Source organism: Cinclus cinclus, chromosome Z (assembly GCF_963662255.1).
Source record: "Cinclus cinclus chromosome Z, bCinCin1.1, whole genome shotgun sequence".
Lineage (NCBI taxonomy): Eukaryota > Metazoa > Chordata > Aves > Passeriformes > Cinclidae > Cinclus > Cinclus cinclus.
The window spans coordinates 4,228,681-4,234,076 of NC_085084.1; the positions used below are offsets into that span (position 1 = coordinate 4,228,681).

The 5,396-nt window shown below is 63.5% G+C and overlaps 1 pseudogene; it reads left to right on the forward strand.

Moving 5' to 3' along the window:
* Positions 1–848: 848 nt before the first annotated feature.
* LOC134056796 (M-phase inducer phosphatase 2-like) lies at positions 849–5,150 on the forward strand (annotated as a pseudogene).
* Positions 5,151–5,396: the final 246 nt, after the last annotated feature.

Consider the following 5,396-nt stretch of genomic DNA (forward strand, 5'->3'; position numbering starts at 1 on the left):
CCCCCCCCAGGTCTCTACTTAGCTCTCTTAAAATTCCAACACTTCTGGCGCATCCATGAGGAAACTGAGGCAGGCTGGAAGCACAGGGGAAATAAACACTAGGGACTCAAGGGCGTGCTTGCAAGAGCAAAGGAATCAAGCAGCTTGAAGCACAATTAACTGATTTTGGTTACGTTTAATACAGAAATAAGAGTTTTCTGGCTGGTACACAGAGCAGGCCATTCACAGCCGCCTTTAAAAAAAGAAAGTCCGCTATTAAGAAGGTCCAAGATTTCAAGCTTGCGTTCTTGTGGCTGCATGTGGCAGTCGGGGTTGTGAGGGTGGCATTAGGGCACAAGTTTGTCGCGCTGCAGGAGACACGGGAGGACCGAGTGTCCCCTGCACTGACAGGGCGCGGCCCCGCCCGTCGTGAGGGCAGCGCTGGACACGCCCTTTTTCTGCTGGACACGCCCCCTTCCGCCTCTGAAACCGCCCCCTCGTCTGCGGCTCCGCCCCCAAGCGCCTCGCGCGCCTCTCTTTGGCCCTCGCGCTCACTGCGACCTCCCATTGGCTGGGGGAGTCGCCTCGTGCGCGCCGCGGCCTCCCATTGGCTGCGGCTGCCGCTGGTGTTGTTATTCCTGTTACTGCTCTAAGCGGGAGCGGCGCGGGTGGCACCTGTCACCTCTGCTCGCCTCCTGTCGCCTCCGGCCACCTTTTATCACTTTTTGTCACCTTTTATCGCCTCTTATCTCCTTTTATCAACTCCCGCCTCTCACTGCCATCTCTTTGCACCTCTTACTTCTTGCCGTCTCTTGTCCCCCGTCCCCGGTTACTTGCCGGAGCTCGCTCTCTCGGTCCCTGCCCGGGCCATGTCACTGCGCGGTGGCCGCGGGCTGGCGGCCATCTCCCCTCTGCCCTCCCCGGGCACAGCCGCGCTCACGCCGCTGTCACTGGATAGGGCTGACCCGGCGGTCCCGGACAGGTGACGGGGGTGGCCGGGGTGCCTTTGTCCGGGGCTCGTGCCAAAGGACGCTTTTTGGGATCCCTTCTTCAGCTCCTGCCCCCGCCTCGCCGGGCCAAGAAGGGGCACCCGGGCCACGGACACTGCCCCGTGTCACCGACACTTGTCCGCCCGCAGGTACCAGGACACCCCTCAGAGGGGACGCGGGGCGCTGCCCCTCCCGCGGCTGTGGCACACGCTGTCCCCGGAGCCGCTGGCCTCGGACTGCCCCGGGGACTCGGTGTCCTCGCAGCCCACGGATACAGGTGAGGGACTGCGGCTGCTCCGCCCCACAGCCGTCCCCAACCGCTGCTGGCTCTGGGGTCGTGCCGAAGGTGTGGGAGGGGGGTCCGAGGGGCTCGAGGCTTTTTGGGGAGTGATGGGCAGGAGCCCGTGCCTGCGGTCCCTGGGGCTCGGCCAGGAGCCGCTCCGCTGGGGACCCTGCTCGGGGTGACGCGCAGCATTCCATGCGGGACCGCTGCTCCCGACGGCGCTGCCACCCGCCTGCTGGGGGCCTCCCTGCACGGACCCATCCTGCCCGGTGTCCTGGGCTGCGGCCAGCTCCCCGATCCCCACACCGCGGCTATCCCTGTCCCTTGTTCCCGCAGCACTGGCACCGGACTCCCCCACACAGCAGAGCTCCGCAGCCGTGAGGGAAAAGTGAGTGGCCCCATCCCCGTGTCCCCCCGGGGACACCTCCTGGCCCTGGCCCTGGCCCTGGCCCTGCCTCTCCCGAGCAGCAGGGCTCGGTCTAAGCCCGGCTGTGTCCCCCAGTCTGTGTCTGGGAGGTGACAACCTGGGCTGCTTGGGCAGGGATGCGGATGCCATCCCCCCATAAAGCTCATCTCTGCTCTCCCCACAGCTTCCAGAAAATGATGCCGAACTCTGGGAGACGTCTCAAAGAGTAAGTGGAGGGGCTGTGTCCTTGCGGCAGGACACGAATGCTAGGCTGTCCCCGTGCTCAGGCTGTCCCTGTCCCAGACCCAAGAGCCAGGCTGTCCCCGTGCCCCTGCTGGGGTCCCACCCACTCAGGCCATTGGTGTTCGTTCAGTACCTGCCCCAGGTTCCTTTGGGGAGCTGTGGCTGCCCCGGGGAGCTGTTACCCCACCCTGAGGACGTAGAGGACAGAGGTGACAGTGGCAGAGGGGTGGGACACAGCGCTTTCATTCCACCCTTTCCTTTCCTTTCCCTCCTCTTGCAGCAGGAAGCTCCTTGGCCAGAGGATGCACTCCTTGCCGGTAGGTGCTGGAGGCTGTGCAGGATCCTGCCGAGTCCCCGGACGAGCAGGGACGAGGAAGATGGAGCCAGCAGCGGGGGCAGGGATCCCGCACCTGTGCAGCACCTCTCACCCCCTGGCTGTCCCACAGAAGTGTCAGCTGGAAGCCAGACCGGTCCTGAAGGACATCTCCCAGCTCCAGGTGCGCAGGGACAGAGTGCAGCAGCGCCAGACGGAGCCCGAGGATGAGGGGGCAGCGGGACCTGGGGGTCAGGGAGGGGGCAGAGGGGTGCTGATCCCGTGTCTTCCCCCGCTGCAGGAGGGCTTTGGCCCCAAAAAGCTGCAGAGGCCGGGCCAGCGGGACCGGCTGCCCACCGGCCATGGGGCTGCCAGGAGCAACCTTCTTGCCAAGAGCCCTTCCCGCACACCAGAACTGCTGGTGAGAGACTGGAGGGCTCGGGAGGGCACCAAGAATGGCTGATCCTGCGGCTGGACGCGTTGGAGCTGCTGCCACAACCTCCCCATGGGTGGGGGCCTGCGGATGTGGGAGATGGGCGGGCTGGGAGGTCATTGGGACACCCTGACTGCAAGCCTGGAATGCACTGGGAGGTGGATGGAGCTTGGGTACGGGATCCATCCCTGCCTGGGGGTGGACAGCTGCTGACAGGACTTGTCCCCTTCACCATCTCCTCTGCTTCTGCCCCAAGTCCCCCCAGCTGGTGCTCTGGCAGAGCGATGCCACCATGTGCCAGGGGATGGAGAACGGGCTGACCACGCCAGTGATGAAGAAGGAGGAGGCAAAGCTGGTATGTGGCAGCCTTTGGCATAGGATGGAGCCCCACAGTCCCCTCTCGGGGTCTCCAAAGGGGCCCAAGGTCCCTGAGGTGGGGGCTGGTTGGTGAGCAGCACCAGCCCTGCTGCTGGGGGCTCCCAACACCCCAGGCAGCAGCACGGGCTCTCCCCACAGCGTGCGGGGAAGCGCAGCCAGTGCCGGCAGCTCTTCCGCTCGTCCTGGCTGCCCGGCAGTGTCCCCAGGCCCGTCCTGAAGCGGGGACAGCCCTCGCACAGGGGCACCCCTGTCAAGGCTAAGAAGCAGAAGAGGGTGTCTGGCAGTCCTGACCAGGAGGCGTCGGTGCAGTTGGTGGGTGATGGGGAAGGGGAGGAGTGGGACCAGCCTGTCCAGCAGCACTGGGCCACGTCCCTGCTGTTCCAGAGCCTCTGATGTCATCTGGGGCTGTGTGTGTCTCCACAGGGAGTGGGGCTGGAGCCTTCCAGATCCGCCCAGCTTGAGGAGATGGAGAAAGTGCTGGCCAGCGATGAGCAGGAGCTCATTGGGGACTTCTCCATGGTAGAGCCACGAGGATGGGGCAGGGCTGCATTATTGGGAACAGGGACCATCACTGGAGCCCTGCAAGAGCCCAAAGCCAGCTGGTGGCCCTTGGCTGGGGACACAGGGCTGTGACTGCCCAGCATGCAGTCCCTGCACTGGATAAAGAGCCCCATCACTGCTCCTCTGGGTCCATGCCAATGCCACGGCCACATGTATCTGCCCTTTCCCCTCCTGTGGGTGCAGAACTGACCACTGGGAGCTCCTGGGCTGGGGGGACAGGTGCCACCCCCAGGACGTGTCCCTAGGACAGGGATGACCCCGCATCCTCTCTCCTCCAGCCTCACCTCCTGCCGACGGTGGAAGGGAAGGACCCAAGCCTGAAGTACATCTCCCCTGGCACGGTAAGGGGACAGTGACCCTTTGCCAGGCCCCCCAAGGGGCTGCCTGCCTATTCCACCCCCCACCTGCCCCCGTGTGTCCCCCCTTGGTGACTTGTTCCCCCCGCAGCTGGTGGCAGTGCTGACGGGGCACTTCAGCAGCTTCCTCGAGAGCAGCATCGTGGTGGACTGCCGGTACCCCTACGAATACGAGGGGGGCCACATCACGGTCAGAACTCCACGCTCCCCCCGCCCTCTGTGCTCCTGGGACTGGGAGGAACGGGAGGAACCGCCACGAGGGGTTGAGCATAACGCCAGCAAGGGGTTCAGGATCGCCCGGGATTTGTTGAGTACCCTCTGAGAGATGAAGCAAAGATATAGAGCTCCCAGAGAGGAGTAAAGCAGCCTCACCAGAGGTACTCTGAGCCTCCAGAGAGCTTGAGCAGCCCCTCAGGAAGGGTACAGAGCTGCCCAGAGGGACAGAGCAGCCCCAAGGGGAGTGTCAAGACACTCCCTAAAAGGTTGATTCCCAGCTGGAAAGAGGAGCATGACAGTGGGGGAGGCTGTGGGGCAGCGTCCGTGGGTCCCTGCAGAAAATGAAATGGGAGGCAGAGTGGAGAAAGGTGCCTCGTGTGTCCGTCCCCAGGGTGCTGTCAACCTGCCGCTGCAGCGGGATGTGGAGGAATTCCTGCTGGAGCAGCCCAGTGTGGCGCTGGACAGCAGCAAGAGGGTGATCGTCATCTTCCACTGCGAGTTCTCTGTTGAAAGGGGCCCCAAAATGTGAGCGATGCCTCGGTGGGGGGAGGGCACTTTGGGGTCTGCCCGTCCCCCAGGCACGCCTGGATCCCCGCACGGGGCTGATCCCGTGGCCTTTCCCTGAGTCACAGGTGCAAGTTCCTGCGGGAGAGGGATCAGTCCTGCCACGAGTACCCGCAGCTGCAGTACCCTGAGCTCTACGTCTTGAACGGGGGGTACCGCGAGTTCTTCTTCCAGTTCCCGGTGAGTCCCCTCCCGGTGTCCCCTCGCTGGCAGGAGCTGAGGGGGGCGCACGGCAGTGGGGAGGGGCAGTTCTGGCTCTGAGCCCCTTCCCTGCAATGGGGCTGACGGAGCCGTGCGTTGCAGAGCCACTGCGAGCCCCGGGACTATCGGCCCATGGCGCACCCGGCGTTCAAGGAGGAGCTGCGCAAATTCCGCGGGCAGAGCCGGCGCGGCCGGCGGGAGCTCTTGGTCCGCGGGCGGGACCTGTGACCATCCATCCATCCATCCATCCATCCATCCATCCATCCATCCATCCATGCATCCCACCGGGGAACAACTGTAGGAAGAGTTCCCTTGGCCAGGGATGCGCCTCGGCTTGCTCTTGTTTGTTAGGATGTGTTTGGGAAGGTATTTAGAGTTAAGATTGGTTTTGCGTTTGTTTATTGTTACAAATGGTTTTGTTTTGTTTTTTGCTATAAGTATTTTTTATTTATGGTCTTCCATATTTTTTGTTTA